Source organism: Micromys minutus, assembly GCF_963924665.1.
Source record: "Micromys minutus genome assembly, chromosome: 22".
Taxonomy (NCBI): Eukaryota; Metazoa; Chordata; class Mammalia; order Rodentia; family Muridae; genus Micromys; species Micromys minutus.
This window is the reverse complement of record NC_137957.1, coordinates 23259048-23278836: the sequence shown is the minus strand read 5'-3', so window position 1 is coordinate 23278836 and position 19789 is coordinate 23259048.

The window sequence follows — 19789 nt, the reverse complement described above, 5'->3', positions numbered from 1 at the left end:
GAGCCTTAGATAGACAACTTATCATCCACAGAGCTGATATCAGAATGACAGGTCAGATTTCAAGCCAAACTGCAGAGCACAAGAGGACTACCCATGGTTTCATACCTTTGGGTTTGAGCCCCATTAACCTAAAGACCATTTAGGAGACCCTACCATCCAATAACTGCCATGCAAATGAGAAAGTCACATCTCAAGAATATTCAGAACACACTCAACACCCAAACTGTTGCTCCAGCCCTTTGCTTGGCCAAGTGAAATTAGAAAAGCAGAAGGCCTTTGAGCATCAGAATGTGCCTTTTCTCTTTCTACTTAGACTCAAAAACAATCTTCTAAACACATGTAGGCCACAAAAAAGCCAACACCAGTGACCAAATCTACATTAGAAAACCACATGAATGAAACACATGTAAAAGACAAAATACATTCCAGTAGACCAAAGAAATTTTTTCTAGTAAATGATGGTTTGGGATGTTTTTGTTTTCTTGTGTTGTGTTGGCTGACACAAGATATCTCCTCCTAAGAAGTAATTTCTAAATTATTACTTTAGGCTAAATGTGGTTCCATTTTATTAATTCAACAATTAATACCATGATGCATATTTGGGATACATTAACTTTGATGACCAGCATAGTGAAAGAATTCTAAATGCAAGCCTGACATCCAGAAATTCCTCACAGTATCACGGGATTGTGAAAAGAATATGTCCAAACAATAACCATAATGGAAAAACTCTGAAAATAAAATAAAGGTTCAAAATACAGCATATACATATTAATAGACATATAATATCATGGCTAATTAAACAGTCTATAAAATAAATTCAAGTAAAATTAAAATCTTACTCTTATTCCTGAGGTAAGAAAAGTAAGGCTAAAGAGATTAAATAATTAGGGTGATGTTGTACAGCCATTAAATGGAATATTTTCCCTGACTTCTACAGATTTTCAAGTACATATTTATATAGCCAGGAGAGTTCACTGTGTTTACTGTTTTAAACTGTTTATTGTTATATACTAATGGCTATATTAAATTCTATACAACATTGAGTAACAAGTGGGAAATACTGGATTAGAGATGTAGGTCAGGTGACACAGTACATATTTGGTATGTATGGATTTGACCCCAGTAGCATATCCAGGAAGCATGGTGGCAAATTCCTTTCATTTCAGCACTTGGAATGGAGGATGAAAGACTCTGAAGTTCAAGATCCTCTTCAGCTACATACTGAGTTTAAGATTAACATAAGATTTCTCAGACCCTGTCTCAACTTACATTTTTTATCTTAATTTTAATTTCTCTTTGTTACAATACATTTAGTTGCATATCCGACATTACCATTTTTAACCTACTGTCTTTGTTCATTCACCCAAAACTATTTATGAATCTCAAACATGTTTTACATTTTCAGTGGTGAAGCCTTAGACAAAACCTTAAATCAATAAAACAGAGTGTTAATCAAATCACTAAAATAGATAATATATTCAGTAATGATTTTTGAAAAATGTAGCACCTACATATTCATGGAGACGGCTAAGGGTGTTCTTTTATTCAAGACCACAATGAGAAAAAGAAATAAATAAAACCAAATCAGAGCCTGTTCTACCTTGAATACTCTTGCCGGTTCCATTATTCACTTGCTGGACAAATTGAGCTTTCTATGCTCTGCATTTCTATTTCGTGAACTGGAGAAAATAACCCATGAGGATTTCATGAGGCACAAATCAAACAGCTAGCTGCAGCCATGGACATAGTCTCTAGACTCTGGTGTGCTGTACAGAATGTCTATGTAACGTCCATAACACAGAAAACATGAACACCATATCCCAAAGGGGCAGAACATGTACCAACACCACATACTTGAGTAGAAAACCACTGCTCAAATGCAGGTATCTTTGACTCCTTACTTTGTGCTCTCAACACGATACAAGCTGATTTTAAAATACCATGCTTGTAGAGAGGCAGCTGGTTAGATTAATCACGAAAGAACTATCTATGATTTGGAAGACTGATGTTCAAGTTGGAGGTTGTTAGAGGCAGAGAGTTTAGAAATTATTTATACCATAATAGAAAAGGAAGTTCTGTTCTACTTTTTTTGCTCAGGATTTTAAGTTTAAAAGGAATTGTTAAATTTTAAGAGATTCCTGACCTCAAGTTCAGTATTTTTCCAAATATAATAATTTGGAAACTACAACTTAACCACACCTCAAATGAAAGTATTGGGAAATATTCACTATGTCTTTTCAAAGTATAAGCAAAATGTAGTCTTATCTTGATTTCCAGATATTACCCAATTGTTTTAATTATATCTGTTTTCCTTAAAGACTTATTACACAATTTGCTGTTTAATAATTTACATATTTTGTTACTCTTTTTTGGGATATCTTCACAATCATTTTTTCTCTTTTGAGTTAACTCAGCAAAGAAGTTCTTGTTTTCTATGTGGGTGGAGGTAGTTTTATATTAGTCTGACCTAAAAATAATAGATAAGTGTTTGGCTTTGTGGGCTACCAAATCATCTGAGCATACTGGGAGCCTTAGCAGACCCTTCACTGATAACTTACAGTGGGCCAGCCTAAATTTAGCAGATTGGAGGGCAATGGCATCAGGATTTTGACTTGGTATGGGTGGTGAAAAGACACAGCTTTCATACCCAAGTCTCATTTGTTAGACTGGTACTGTAATATATAGGCAGACAAACAATTGAGTTCGGTCCCTACTTTCTTTTCTAATATATCTGTCTCTATTCTCCAGGCTATAAGTTCTACAGCAAACTGTACTGGAACCTTACTTTTTCCAGAAAGTTATGGGGTAAAGCTTTGATATTCTCCTCTAAACCTGTATGACCTATGACTTGTCACTCTAAAATTATAATTTCTGTCCCCACTTCTGGAGACTTCCTCTGTATCTCTACTTTCATTTTCATATAAGACCGTTACCTTTGGCTTGGGATCTATCGGTATAATGGAAAGTGATGGAACCAGGATCTATTAATTTATTATATTTTCAAATATGCATTTTGTAAATACTTCATATTCATAAGTTTTAAAAATTAAGGGATAATTTATGGATCCCAATAGATGCACTGAAAGAGAATGATTCAAAATGTCTGTTTTGCATTTCTGCCTTATAAATGTGTCAAACATTGAATGCATTGAATGAATTTTGCTTGTTCCTTCAGGAAATGAAATAAGTGTATTTCTGATTTACAACATATTACACAATAGTAAACCTACAAAGAACAAAATAATGTAAAATAAAGACTATAAAAATAGGTAATATATAATTATACCTTCTATACAGAAAACCTTGCTCATTGTTTATCATTACAAAAATAATTGAATCTGTAAGTTTTGTTGACTTCAATATGGACATCTTTTGAAAATTGAAAGAAATATACTGTAATAATATCTATTTTGAATGAAATAATAATCTTTCTTTACATGTATTAATTTTTTTTCACAGTTAATAGTATCTTAGTTTCTAACATTTAATCATATTTTGCTTGGCTTCTGAGGAAACTTCCTTATTCTAAGGAAACATCTACAAAAAATTAGGGACTCTGTTTTAAATATTATGACTGAGATGAGATTGTGATACAAGTCAAATAAATCAAAGTTGAGAAAAAGGAAAGAAGGCTAAAATTAGAAATGGCACTGGGTGGTGGGCAATCTAAGAAAGGCTACTCAAAGTTGTGATAGAATCCTTGTACTGAAATTGCCCATGAAAACAACCCCATATCTACCCAAGCAGCTTTTCTTTGGTAACTATGTCCCAATTACCAACTGGCTCAAAATAACTCTCATTAAAAGACTCCAGTGTTGCTTGGTGATGTCCACTATAACCTATTGTTTTCAACATACGAGTGTCAGTATGATCACTATGACTGAGACTCAGTGCTTTGTTCTTTTATAAAATAAAAGTCTTTGAAAAATATTACATCATGGAGCCTTAGAATAGTTTAGATTAATTTTCTGTCAGTCTAGAAGCATATTACTTAAAAATAGAAATGAGCAGGCAGTAGGCTAGCCAATGCTGGAAAAGGTCCTTTGATCCACCAATGAGAATAAGCAAACTACACTGTTGCTAAAATCTTCCTGCTGTAAAGAATAAAAGATGTGTGCTTTTTGAATTCATGGTTGACTCTCCCTGCAAGGATGAGCAACCCCATAGTTATGGAAGTAAACCTCTTGTTATTATAGCGGTCTGTCATCTAATTGGGTTCTGTGGGTCACACTCCTGAGCTAAGACTCCTCGGGGTTTTACAACAGAACATGTCATACAGAGTCATACAGGGCCACTGAAAAATGTTAAGTCAGCACCTAAAGGACACAGAACAGATGAGGAAAAGAAATCAAATGTACAGAGTGAGAATAAAGGAGCAAGCTAGGCAGCAGGTGCTGAAAAGGAACACTGGGAAAATAAAGGTGTTCAACAGAGCACAGCAACTTGCAAAGAAGTGGACCAAATACTCCGGAAAGCAGGTTAAGAAGGCAGGAGGTAGTTGATGAAGAGTTGGTAAAAAGCTGAATGCAATAATTAGGCGTATATACCAGGTATTTCAACCTTGGAAGACAAATAGAGAACTAATTGAGATATTTGAGTGCTGAGCAAGGGGATATCTTTAATTACACAAATCTAGGCAAAAACATATGGCAGTATCATCTAAAGCAACAACAAAAGGAATCAAATTGGTAAGGTGATATATTCCATAAGTAGGACACACTGATAACTTTGTTGCTGAACTTTTGGAGTTGGGGAAATGGAGGTGAGGTTCCCTCAATATGTGGCTTCCAAATATCTGGCTAGGAAGAACAGATACCATTCATGAGGTGACTGAAAGCCGATTATGAAGGAAATTTGAGAAACTAGAGAACAGAAGATAAGGACAGGAGACACTATTACATTTATGATTTTGTTTATACTTAATTTAGACTAATATTTTCATCACTTCAAGCCTCAATGGCTATAATAAAAATGAAAGCCTCCCTCTTTTCAACTTGAATGCAAAGCTTCTGAAATCCCTACAGATTCAACATAATAGGAGGAAGAAGGAGGAAAGCAGAGAGGGTGGGAAAGCAAAAGAGGAAACACCTGAAAAAGGTTTTTGTTAAAAATATAAAGCTTGAAGCTCTCAAGCATGTCCCAGATGCAAAACCCATTAAGTCAAAGTACACTGACAGATGCATAGGGTTTTAGAGTCAAAGACACCTTAGAGATCCTGTAATTCACGTCAGCATTTTTATAGAGTGGGCAGCAGAGGTGTAGAAAGGTTAAGGCACTTGGCAAGAACACACAAGAGGGGCCATGTCCAAAAGGGGTCCCATGATGCCTCTGTTGCATGTACTGACCACACTCAGGACCAGCTGAAAATAGAAACCGGCACAGACCAAGCATCCAGAGCAGCACGTGTGCCTGTTGCCTTGCATCCTGGGTAACATAACTCAAAATATCTCAACACCATTCTAAACCTTTCAGAAGGTAAACTTAATTCACTTGTAATGTGCTTCCATTAAATCTATCGAAGAGATAATACTTATGTCTGCTGACATGCACTATAATCCCATAGGAATGACCTGTATTTTGTAGGCACAAAGGACGTGAATTGCTTTCCTCATATTCCCAGAAGTAATGACTTTGGGGATCAGAACCCAAGCCCTGGAAATCTAGTGACTGGATCTATGTTGTTAACATTGTTCCAAGTAGTAGGAGGATATTCTCCCATCCAAACGTTTTGAAACAATGTAACTTTCAAATATGTACGTTTACATTATTATAATCTGCAAACTTTGTATTGATTTGTAAATGAGGTACAAAGTCATCTAGGTAAATTATTCTTATATAAAATGGTTGTCTTAAAATAACCGGTAATTGACAAAGCAGAGTGCTTTTAAAGATTGCTTAAATTAGTTCAAGTATTTTCTATGAAGTAGAAGCTTATCACTTATTACATTGACTACACTGTAAATGAGCAACGTCAAATTACATCCATAACATCAGTATTCACAATGAAATTCTTCTATGACTCCCTAGGCTAGAGCTTCTGATATTAAAGACTGAGTGTAACAGGTAGAATGACTAAGCTGGCAAATTAATTATTTCTTTCTCTCTAGCTGTCAATGAATTCATCCAAATTTCAACTCCAGGATATCACAGACTAAGTAGGCAAGAGAGTGGAGACAATGTTTTTCAACAAACTGAAATGAATATTTCTTAAACATGGTTCTAATTCTTGTATATGATAGATAGGGTTTAACTGAGTTTGAGGCATGCTGTATTTCTCTAGGAAACGGTATCCTTCAGAAGAACAATACGGTGTTCCTTCGTCCTGACTCCACCATGATGTTAAGGAGGAGAGAGATCTTACAAACTTTAAACTGACAGTAAATGGGAACTTGATGTGGAAACAGGGAAGACAACTAATCTGCTAACATGAGAATAGACGGGTTAGTTTGCTGTTACTGGTTTAGAGAATTTTTCTCACATGGTCCTTCCATCTGCGACCCTGCCTCTCAACATCAGTTTTACAGTATTTTCTTCAAAATTCCATCTCACATGCTATCTGCACTCAAAGTAGCTCAAAATATTAAGATAACAGTGCTTACTGCTTGAGCTACATGGCTGCTGACATGTTGCCCAGTTAGAAAAAAAAAATCAATAGGGCTTATTTTAACCATGAAGTTGAGTGTCTTTAAAAATTTTTCTTTTAAATATCATAGTGTTATAAAGACAAAGCAGCCCTGAAGCTTTATCATATGAACATCATTAAAAGGATACATGAAAAATATTAAAATACGTATATTCGAGTCAGCATTTGGAAACGATGGCAGAGGAATGCATGATAATCCAAAAAACTATTTAACTCACAAAAGGAGCAACACTCACCAATACAAAGTAAAACAAACAAACAAAAACCAGATTCCTTTAATTAGTTTTTGGAATTGACTTATATGGGGATTTTTATTTTTAAACAGAAGAGACTATCTAGCAGAAATCTTAAATCCAAAGATGTTTTTTAATGGAAAGACTTCAAGCATCCCACAACTTAGGTGGCAGCGTTTGATCCTAAATCCCAAAGCACAAACCTTAGCGATCTACATCCATTAAGTACGATCACTCAGCTCCTGAGGGGCCCTAACTTGCTTCAGTTGTAACATTAAAAGCATCTTCCCTTTGCAGTACACTCCGCTCTGTTGCTATGCAGTCAGTATACATGGGTTCTGTTGCTACGACACCTAGCAGAAGATGGGCAGCTCCAGGTTTTCTGGGACTCAAAAAGATGCTCTTGCATGCTGTCCTTCATAGAAGGCATCTTCAAAGACTTAGAGAAGTTCACCTTGATATCCTGCACAGGAAACATTGGGTTTTCTTTTCCATCAGGTATTCTGGCCGACCTAGTGAGATCCTGTGAGGTCAATTCCTACTCATGAATGAGAGAGGACCTGCTAAGGTTAGCACTTAGCACCACTGTGTGTTGACAAGGGTGAGCTCCCGTTTTATTTCACCTTTTATTTATTTATTTATTTATCTGTTTGTTTGTTTTTGCATTGTCACAGCTACTGATAACTGAGTTTAGCTATTTAGGGCATGGAAATGCAACAACATCCCTTTTGGATATGGGGTTGTCACTAGCGGCTTTCAGCTTTTAACAATGAAGAGGCCTATGGACAGAAGCAGTGTATATTAACAGAGTTTCTTTTATACATCGCCATGTTATGTAAAACCATAATTAAGCCATATATGGAGAGGATAAGCCTTTTGCTGTAATATCCTAGATCAAAATATCCTCTCTTAGAAGTCGATTTTCATTCTTCTGTGAGCCTGGTCAAATGCTCACTCATACCGCAGGCTTACTGTTTTTCCTTTGTAAACAACGGACAGCCTCACTTCCATCTTTACTTTGCACACTCCCCTTCTACCTAATCTACACATTGGGAGGCTCAGCAGCTCACACTGTGGCTTTGTCTTCTCCCTAAACCCTCTGCGCATCGCATCCCTCTACGGTAGGTTACAACAGTTGGCTTTACTGGCGCGTCCTGATTGGACACAGTCCCAACACATCTTGTGGGAAGGAAATATGGCTGCCAGACACTTAAACACTTGGGCCACTGCATCTGCACTTGTTCCTAATCCTTGGCGAGTTCCAGAATCCCTGTTCTCCGTCTGCGGCAGATCGCTTTAACCCCGCGTCCGGAAAGCCCTTATGCTTATGCTCGACAAGTACAAAGGAGAAAGACGGGCAGTTCCAACAAGGAAACAATAAAACGGCAACTGGAATCTATAGCCAAGCCTGGGATTAATGTAGCAGCTTTTAAAATGGGATCTTCACCATCCCAAATTGAAAAACAAACAACGCGCATATAGAACAGATGCTACAGATGATTATTTAAAAATGTGTTTCAAGGAGGACTTTGATGGGATGCCCAATAAAATAATGAGGGAAGAAATGGCTTCCGGTGCCCCGTCCACCTCAGCTCCAGGGACGCTGCAAACACAGACTGAGTCAGCACATGTCCTTTTTTTTTTTTTTTATTCAACACTACTGGAAAACTTTGCTAAGGAAGAAAGGGAAACTGTACTCTCGTTCACATGCAGCTGCTTGCATGCTTCACTGAGAGGAAGACTAAGGTTCTCTTCAACTGTGTGACTGCTTTGGAATAAGCATTTTCCATTTCTTTAGGAACACTGAGATTAATGGAGGCCAGCAAGCGTACCACGAGGAAATAGTGTTGCCGCTTCTGAAATGTGTTCCCTGTTCCCTTCTAACCTGTTCGTAGTCGGTTCCATGCAGGTGGACATCATGGGAGCATAGCTACACCAACTAATTTTTACCAGTGGGAGACTTACAATCTTTCCTGAGTAGTCCTGACTAAACTTTAGAGTATGATTAAGCTAGAGAGAACTAGGTTGCAGAATGGGTCTCTTTCTATTGGAAGAGCTTGTTGTATACCCCTGGAGATGTTCTTTGAGACTTAGTTTCACACACTTTGTGGGGACAAGCCCAACTTTTAATTCATACCCTCTGGGTGATACTTTTCAGTGCCATGACAACATTTCAAACCCAAACCACAGATCTCAGTGGTTTGGGACATCTATATCAAACTGGTACTTGTAGCGGAAACAGGAAAACCTGACCAATTGCCACAAAATTGTCCATTACCAAACAAAATTTAAAGATAGATGGCAATAATTCATTGTCAGATGCATAATAAAGTGGCACGGGACTTATATCTGAAGGACTTGTTGTCTTGATAACATTTCAAAGTCTATTAATCACTTAAAATTACAATCTCTGACATAATCATTAAAGGCTACAATGTAATTTACTCACTTGAGACACCGACTTTACTTTACTTACTGGTCACTAAATTAACTCTCTGGTTATAGGGCCATTTGGTGGTAAAGTTTGAGAATGCGTTTCCCTTTTTAAAACCTGTCACCTCATGTCACTCTTTCTCTTAAAATACATATAATTGGTAAAGGACAAATTATAATACCTTCACTTTTCCTTTTGATTTACTCTTCTCTCATATCTTACATCCCAACTGTAGTTTTTCTCCCTCCCTTCCCTCCCAAGTGTATCCCTCACCACCCCTTTCTAGGGGACCCTCCATCCTAAACCTCCTTTCAGAAGAAAGTAAAGCCGGTGTTCCAGGGTCATCAATCACTTATGACACGGCAAACTGCAATAAGACAAGTCACACATCACAGCGGGGCAAACAGGCAGGAGGAAAGGGTCCCAAAGGCAGGTAAAGAGTCAAAGACCAAACCACATCCCCACCTCCTCTCCCACAACTAGCAATCCTACCACAACACCGAGTTGTTAACCTTAACACATATACAGAGGTCCAAGTCAGACTCACACAGGCTTCCTGAACTATGAGCCCACTTGACCCCAGTCAGTTGATTCTGTGAGAACAACATTTCTTAAAGACGGATTTCTAGTTGATTAAAAATACGGACATCTTTCTTAATACCAAACCGTTTTTAGTATTTTATAATGTTTTCTAATTATTAAGTAAAATTGTTCATCATAGGATCCTGTACAAAAAAAAAAAGAGTCACAATATAAAGAATTTAGGGACGGAAATGATGGAAGCGGGAAATACAGACTTAGCAAAAATGATCATGGGGCCTTTTTTGCTTCATCGTTTGTAATATTTTGAAGTCACAACTCTATTGACTGAACTTTTCATAGTGCTTTTGTAAATCTTAGCTTTATTACAATCAGTTTTCCAGCATCATATGAAATTACTATAGTGGCTTAATAACCATTTCCAATTAAACATACAGAAGCAGTACTATATGCTAAATGGAATTGGTACTATAATGCCCAATGGATAAGAATAAATTGTTTTCAAAATCATGCTTCAAATTCTAAGTGTTTGCTTAAATAGACTAAAGGGCTGTGCTCAAGTCCTAACCAAGAGCATGATATTTGTGTACCTTGTAACATTTCTGCTGGCCTCTGATTGAATGAACAAGTCAACTCTCCATAGTCGACGGTGAGATTTGTCCACTGAAATCTGATTGCATGTACAGAATCTGTAACAAATTGTATGCTGATTTTTTGTGTGTGCTTTGTTAGAATGGAGACTTACATCAAGTTCCCAAGAAATATATAAGCTCACAAATTTTTTAGGCATTAAATGCCAGAAGAGCTCTACATTTATCCAAAAAGAGTTTTAAAACTTAAACATTTAACTATCTCATTTTTCCAGTTTGAGGACTATCAGCTATTGGAAATTACTCATCCATTTACTTTTGATATTACTGATTTCTAAAATGTATAACATGGCCTAAGCACACACACACACACACATACACACACACACACACACCTTGTATAGTGGGAAAACTAAACCCAGTTTGTGAGTTTCTGTCATATCCATTTTACCCATTCTAAGACATAGAAATACATAGGTGACAGGAGTCTACTTAGGGATTATAAAGTGTCTGATGGCATAAATGTGACATTATTTTATATTCCTCTGCCTGGTTTGTCTGTCAGAAATGAGCAGTCAATCACCAAACCCCCTCCACCAGGAGATGGAATTTGTGAACCAACTTCTAAGCTTTTCCTTTGTTGAAAGTACTAGGTTTTTATTGCCTTATTTTATGCTGATTCTTATCCATAGTGCACTGAATTGTTACAGACAAAAGTAAAAAGGACATAATCTTTATCAGCAAGATCTCAAAAGAAATGTATCTGTAGTCAATAGATATTTCATCATGCCCAAAACAAAATAAAAGACAGTCTAATGTGCCTCTTATTTGATTGCTCTGTGCAAGGTGTCTAATGTCACTCCTATTTGATGGCTTGATGCTAGGTCTTTGTGTATTTTAAGGCAAACTGACTGCAAATTACCCAGTTTATTCACAGATACTCATCAAGTGCTTAGGAGACACTAGACACATTAATCCTGGTGCTTTGCAGTCACTGGCTTAGTGAAGTGGAAAAAAATAATTCTTGCCCTAATAGAATTTAAAATATTGTGAGGGCTGCAGACAATAAAGAAGTAAGAAGTAAAATGTGTAGTATGTGTTAGGTAAGAGTCACAGCAATGGGGAAAGGTAAAGCAGAAAGACAATAACGTATTAAGCTCATAGCAGTATGGGTGGGTGAGAGATTATGCTTTTTGTGTAAGCATGATTATTAAAGTGTCTGATCCTGTGTGTGTGTGTGTGTGTGTGTATCTGTTTAACTGTCCTGATTTATCTGATGTTCATGAAGAGCCAGCATAGACAGCAAAGGAAGATGGGAACAGCTGGGATGGAAGGGAGCAATCTGTTTAGTGAGTTAAACTTAGGTCTTCATGCTATCATGGAACATATGTGCCCCAAAAGCACACTGGGGCCATCAACAGTCATCTTAAGCCTCTGTGAGAATCCATCACAGGTTTCAACGGCTTGAGCAGTCATGAAAGTTTCCTTTGCAAACAGCTTCTCATGTGGCTGTAAGTGTATCCACTGAAGTGGAACCTCTCAAGAGAAGGATAGAAATTGAGGACAAAAAGTTCCCCAAACACAAAACTCCGCTCAGTTTTCAAGCACTGAGAAGGTCCTACCTGCCAGCTTTTCATACTTGTCTCAGAAAAGTCAGTGTTTGCGGTCACACTATTTAGAACCAAGTATCTGACCACAGATTTTCATATGAAAAAAAGAGTCATAAATGTACAATGAGTTAAAGGCAAATGTTTGTGAATATTTACTTTGGCCACTAGATTCCTCTTTTTTCTAATGTGTCTAGTGTCTCCTGATTTTTCTAAACAACCACATAAGTCTATACCTATGATTTCTCTGTTATAGTTTAAAGTCACCTTACAGTTTTCTCATTTGTTGGAAGAACATATAGGCATACAGAGTACTTGATACATCATGAAAGAATGAGTATTCAACAAAGGGCCACACAGATCTCAGGTTAAACACTAGATTTCAAATTTCCAGGTCTATTTCTTCAAAGGTCCAAATTAGTTGGCGCAAAAGTCTTTAATAGTAACACTGCGTGCTGTTGTGAATGCTGAAATGCTAGTTGGTATACCCCATGATATACCTCACCTGAATAATATTCAGCTGTGCTTCTGGGTGGTGTCTGCCCCCAACTTCTTTTCATTTAGAAATGTCCTAGCACCTAGAATGGTGGTTCTTAACCTTTGAGATGCTGTGATTCTTTAATACAGTCCCTCCTGTTGTGGTGAACCCCAACCATAACCTTGCTACTTCACAACTGTAATTTTTCTACTGTTATGAATCATAATATAAATAACTTATAGGCTTGATACCTGATATGTGATCTTCCAAAGAGGTTGCGACCCACATATTGAGAACTGCTGATCTAGAGCATTCCCCTGAACAATTTGAGATCTTATCCAAACTGCTCCACTGCGTAAATTACAAGCTCAGCACCTATTTTCTTCCCGAGGGCATCACATCTTCATTACTTCTGGATTTTCCCCCTTCTCATTATATACCTCAGCATCAGTATGCTTCACAGACATTAAGCACCCAAAAGTTTCTAATGTCTCCAATGTCAAAAGAGAGAAGAGGAGAGAAGGAGAAAAAGAACAAAGAAAAGGGAAAGGCAGGGTAAAGAGGAGGAGAAAGAACGAAGAGGAGGAGAAAAATGCAGAGAGGAGAAGGAGGAGGAAGAAAAGGAGGAGAAGAAAGAGAAGGAAAGAGAAGAGTAAGAGGCAGATGGGGAGGAAAAGGAGGAGCAAGAGAAGAAGGGAGAGTAGAAATAGGAGGAGGGGAACAGAAAAAACCATGAGGAAGAGAAGCAGGAAGAGAAGGAGGAAGAGGAGCAGGTGGAGGGAGACGAAGAGCAGGAAGAGGAGAAGCAGGAGGAGGCAGAGGAAATAGGGGCAGAAGGGGAGGAGAAGGAAGAGGAGGAGAAGGAAGAAAGGGGGAAGAGGGGGAAGAAGAGAACCAGGAGGGCCAGGAGAAGGAGGCAGAGGAGGAGAAGGTAGAAGAGAATGGGAGGAGGTAGAGGAAAAAGCAGATGAAGAGGAAGAGGAGAAGGAGGAAGAAGAGGAAAACAAGACTAACTCTAACCAAACTTTTAGTTCAGTAACATCTTTCCAAACATACCCTGGCACGTCAAACAAGACATTCCAATCCAAATCCACTCATTTCTACTAGAAGCACAATTCTTTATTTTTACATATGGTTATAGCTCTACAGATAAAAATTATGCATGGCTAATAAATTTATCATTTCATTCCAACTTTGAAAAAATTATTATTATATCTTTTAGACATTCTTTTCACTACACATATTCACTATTTATAAGCAACAGTCTTACACTAAGACATGGCAGTTGATTTTCATCTTATATGAGTTGAATAGCTAGCAGGAAAAATGCTGAGATGATAAAACGGATGGTAGCTGGTTACCTCTCTGGTGAGAAGTCCAACTCCTTAAACATACATTTTAAAAATGAGACCAACAGATTTTAATTTGTTATCAATATAAACCACATCTCTGAGAGTATTAATAAAATATTTCAATGATTTGAGTTCAATAAAAACAATAAAATGCAACAACTGTGACTATTAATTTATGATCAAAATTATTTTCTAATAACCTTATGATTTTTTTATTCTTATGATATTTTTGAGCTAGGATCTTGTTCATTGACTCAGATTGTCTTTACCATTTGGTAATCCTCCAGTCTCAGTCTCATGAATTCTATAATTTATAAACATGAAGTACCACGTCTGCTCTTGTAACTTTTATTTAATAGATTTTGGTAGGTTTACATGTGCTCTTATGGGGAAAAAAAATTGTATGTTGAAAGTTCCAGACATCAAAGTCTTTATCTGGGACACTGCATAGAGCCAATCAACAATCATCTTTTCAAAAAGTTACTACTATACAAAAATGCTTCTGACAGAATTCAGGGCCGCTCAGAGAGCTGAACCTCTGTTAGCTATTACTGACAAAAGTCGGCACTGTAAATATGTCTAGAGTTAGACCAGAAATGACATTTGGAAATGTGAAAGACATATACAGCAGATTTGATATCAAATATAATTTATACCAAACACAGATCTATCTAAGATCTTATTTCATAAATATTCAGTGAGTCTAAAGTACTAGGTAAAAGCATAGGGTTTGGAATGGGGATCGGGCTGGATTCAAATCTGGACTAAGTTATTCACTGTGCCAGTTACAATAAGAAAATTAGTAAATCTCTCCAAGCTTCTGTTTCCCCAATCATAAAAGAACAATGGAAACAAACTGGATTTTATTAGGATTAAATATAGTATTTCATTCTAAGGACCTATTCCTTTTTCACAGAAAAGGCTTGTTCATCACTGACTGATGATTTTATAATATGTACAGCTAAAGTTAAAGAGGCTCATGAAGGGTTCCCAGGCAGCGCTATTCCCTACCCTTGACTTGTCTGTTACCCTTTAACCACACTAGTTTTATGTCTCTGCCCATAGTATATAGACCTTTTACTCTGGGAACATTAGATAGCATCTCCTTGCTTGAGTTCCCTGACAAATAGCAATCTGAGAAATATCAATGTAGATCATAGTACTGGAAGGATAAAATGGAACCGTTTCCAGGGGAAAGTGTGATTCAAGTTCTAAGATAGATCAAAGGAACTGCTGCTGCACTAGTGTTGAGCCAAGAATGGGTTAGATTTCACTTGAACAGGAAATGCTGAGAGAGAAAGAAGAGGTGCTGATATGTTATAGGTGCGGATAAATGTCCCACGCCTTCTGCCTGGGCAATCATAATCCCTGCACTTCCTATATCTTCCTCCCTTTCTCCCTCTCAGTCCTCTCCTTTCCCTTCTGTGATCAACATGATCTAACCTGGAATGAAAGATAAGAATAGCTCCCCTGGATAAGTCTTAGTTGTCACTTTATCTTGTGCTAGTCTCCTTGAAGAAATCTCACCACTCAATAGCATCCTTCTTATATCCCTTGGGTTTTCATCCTATGATAATTTATGTCTCTTCACCAGTCATCAGAAACCAATCTCACTGCGAAATCCATCATCCATATTGGCTTTCTCATTTGACTCCATGTCCCCATTAGAATGGCCATCACTAGCTCCCTTGTCACACCAGTTTTGTTCTTGTTCCCTGTTATACTTTTCTCCTGGTTCTGTATTCTTTTTCTCAGTAACCTTACCTTTGGTAGGTGATGCTGTTCTATCTCCTGTGATCTTATAATGCAAGGCTAACTTGGGCACCTCTTTAATCCTTTTCTCTAACTGTACCTATCTTGCACTCTGACATTGATTTCTTTGTTTTCCCATCTAGATTTGAACCAGGCAGGGCCTCCAGTAATTATGTCGATTCAGAACTGCATGCCTCCATTTAAATTATTTCTACCTTGTCTTCCTTTGCTTTAAATTGTTCTTCATTGTATGTATAAAACTCACTCTTCTGCTGATGTTTCTGGGTTTGGTGAGGTTGTGAATCAATCAATCAAGTTATATCACAATCATTCTTTCGCTGAGTAGAATATTCTCTCCAAAAGAACCTCCTTGAAACTGACCATTTTGTCTTTATAGTTCAGTAAATTAAAAGGTATTAAGAATTCAGGAAATCTTTTCATAATGTTATGTCTAGTCAATGGATAAATTTAGAGTTGCAGTGTTTAAAGAGGTGTTCCACCAATAGCTGAAAGGGGAGGACAGGGTTTCTGCCTAAGGGTCTCAAAGAGGCCAAAGAAATTTGAGGACAGATTAATATCTAACAGCAAGAGTGTGGTCAGAAACCCCCATCTGCACAGGGTATGAAATATTTATATTCATCCAACAAGATTTTATTATAGAAAGAAGCTGAAAAGGTTACAATTTTAGGGGGCTTCAGCTTTCCAGTGTCATAAACTTTTCAGCGTTCATAATGTTTTATGCTTCTGAAAACTTTTAGGCAGGTTTCTTATCATGACACAAATGATAACATACCATTAAGAGGTTTCACGAGAGGGCATACAAAGGGCATTCTTGCTGGTGCATGCCCAGATACTTCCTGAAGATGATATAATATACATATTATATATATATATATATGATCTGTTGTTTCCAAAACAACAACCTGGAGTTGCTGTCAGATGCTTATCCTCTCTGTCAACACTGACATGGAGTGACATGGAGAAATATGTTTAGTAAGTTACTTCCTTTATAAGTAGAATGTTCACTGTAACTAATTCAAAGACAGGAAAGTCCTGAAATGGATTAAAACAATTATAGAAAGATTAAAGGTAGTGACAGCAGCCACAGTCAAAGTCTATATGAGTTTCCAAAGCATTGCTAACACTACTTTAATAAGGCACTCTCTCTTGCTAACATTACCAAGAGTAAAGTAATAAAGAAATAAATATCCGGTTCTGATCAGCGAAGTATCAACTTAAATAATGTTGAATTCCAGTTTGGAACTTGATTAAAGTGGTCAAGTAATGTTTCAAAATTAAATTTGCCTTAAAACCTCTAAAACAAAATTGTTCAATTTACTTCATTTTCATCTCTCTTTCAAACACACAAGAGACTGGTACTAATTACACAGTGGCAAGGACCCCATGAGCTTTAAAAGGGGAATCATAAAAAAATGCCTGGAGTTGCCTATGTGGTGACATGTAGAACAGAAAAATGACAAGCAATGTGACCTGATACACAGATAAAAACTGGACAAAGGACATGAACATCATGATGGCGTCTTCTGCATGAGAAAGGACTGTCTGTGCAGAGATGGTCTCGATGAGAAAGGGATGCTTCTAAACTATCACTCTATTGTTGAAAACGTTTACGCACTTGAAGGGATTGAGGGAGATAGTGGGTTTCAGAAAGAAAAGATGTCTCAGGGCAATAAACAAAGCTGGTTTCATATAAATGAATAATGCAATGGTTACGGGCATCTTAACTAATGAGTGACATCCCTGTTTTGGGAGCCACACGCTAGAGCATCCTTTGAATCAAGTGCCTCTCTTGGAATAGGAGCATCCCTATCTGATTTTTGCATCTACTATGATCTTCAGGAAAAGCTCTCCAAACCCATTCTAGAACTTAGGATCTATTCACAATTTCACCTAACCGAGGCCCTCTCTAATATTTTATCCCAAATAAAGTATTAGTGACCCATACCTATCTGAAAACCTGGTGATGTTTTGCAAATTTGGGACAGCATCTAGGTTAGAGATACCTCACACTTAATAAGTGGGATGCTTATTTTGCAGTTCTTTTCAAATCTGGCTGCATTGATGGAATTGTAACATTCATTGGGATTGGTTAAGGGTATGTTCTTCTTTATAATCAACTGATTGATGGTCTACTCCTGGTATTAGAGTTTAAGCTTCATGAGTCTTTGCACTTCTCTTACCTTTGTTTGCTCCAAAAATAGCAATGCCAAGGGTCAAAGGTACTGGGTGGGATATAGCAAGGAAAGCAGTAGCATTCCTTATCCTGTGTGAGCCTTGCCCACTGGAATCAGGCCTGTTTATTTATCCATTCTGTTCACAGGTAATGGAGAAGGACTACAGTAGAAGCCATATCTTTGTTCTCCTTGACAGTCATTCAAATAACTTTCCTTAAATACTTATAAGCTGTTGTCATGGAAGTTCTATATTACCTCCTGTATCCACACAGTTACAACACACTTCTGTAGATTATTGATAAGATGTAAATCAAGGAATAGATATTCTTTCCCTTGAATTTGTTACCTATTTTTCCCCACCCAAATGAACTTTATCTTCCTTCTCCCTACTGAGAGGAGTATGCAGAAAACAAAGGCTCCGTTCATATTTAGAATTCATATTTTAGAATGGTTCAAAGACTAAGAAGAGGCAGGATGATCATAAGTAGAATGGACATTAGGAGTAACAGTCCATGGAATGCTAAAGAAATTGCCATTAATATTGGACGCAAGGGCTGCACCAGCCATTTTGAATTCTTCTAAGTAAGTGTCTCTAGTTTGAAGACTATTCAGTGAATGATGGGGATCCAAGAACTACTATACTTTTATGTGAAGTGCTTCCTATAGTAATTGATCATCTATCTTTTTGCTTGTCCTACCTCCCTGGGTATCTGCCACCTGTTAAATACATGCAGAGGGACACATTCACAAAACTTGCAGCTCTTGCAGGCTTGGCTGGCAATTTTGACTCATCAACAGATTTGTTAGGAGAAAGAAATCTTTGTTTGAATTCTACTTCTGATTTCTGCAGAGGCCCAGAAGTCCATTCTGAAACCCAAGATGAATTTCAGACCTCAGATAAAAAGAAAACATGTTCCTTTTTGTTTGTTTGTTTGTTTTATTGTTGTTACTGTTGTTGTTTTTGGTTTTGTTTGTTGTCTTGACTTTTACTTTTAAGTTGGTTAGGATTTACATTTTCTTTTGATGAAAACTCAGTTCCTATTTCATCACCAGAATTATGGGTGAGAAGGCAATGTTTGGTAATCAAGTATCCTAGGGAGACTTGCAAGCAAGAGACAATCTTTCTTGTATCCTGCTTTGAAGGGTATATCTTGTCCTGGACACACTGATTCCTACCCTATAAGTCAGCAGCAAAGTAAGTGATACAATAAACTCTGGGAGGCCAATGGTGTTTCTTTTGCTTTGTAACAAGAATCTTTTCTAAAGTTTAGTTCTTTAAAATGTGGTTTCATCATAACGATGTCTTTGAAGTTCTACTTGCAGACATCCATAGCAATATTTAAAAACAAGACTCCAGAGACCTTGTCTTCTCAAACCCTCCAATGGCTGCTTGTACAAGTGACACCAGCCAACAGCCAAAACCAGCAGTGTAGGCTTAGGGATGCTAATGCAGGTTAACATTTGACTTTGAAATTCATGCACATGGCAAGAAACCTTACATCCAAAGCAAACTCTCATGCTGTTCTGTGGTTCCCCAGAACAGGGTCTCCCCATTCCCACTGAGAGCCCTGGTTAACAAGCCAAGACATTTCTTCAGCATAAAATGTTCCCCACCCAAATGTGTAACTAAACTCCTAAGAAAAGGAAAACTGCTTTGGCACGAGAATCAAAGGGCTTTCAGAGTTACCCAGTGACTTAAAAGACATCACTCTTCTTTTATTTAACATATGATTATTTCCTGGAATATCTGGATCTAATAGTGATTGAAAATACAGTATAAGACATTAAACTTATTTTGCACCAGATATATTCTGACATTCACGGTGTTCAAATGCCTAGGGAAATTCAAGTCATCATTAAAAAGTTTTCAGCTCCCTTGGATCTATAATTTATCCTATGATCAAAGCACATATGCATTCACATATACAAAGATGAACCTTTGAGCCATTTTTGGGACATCTG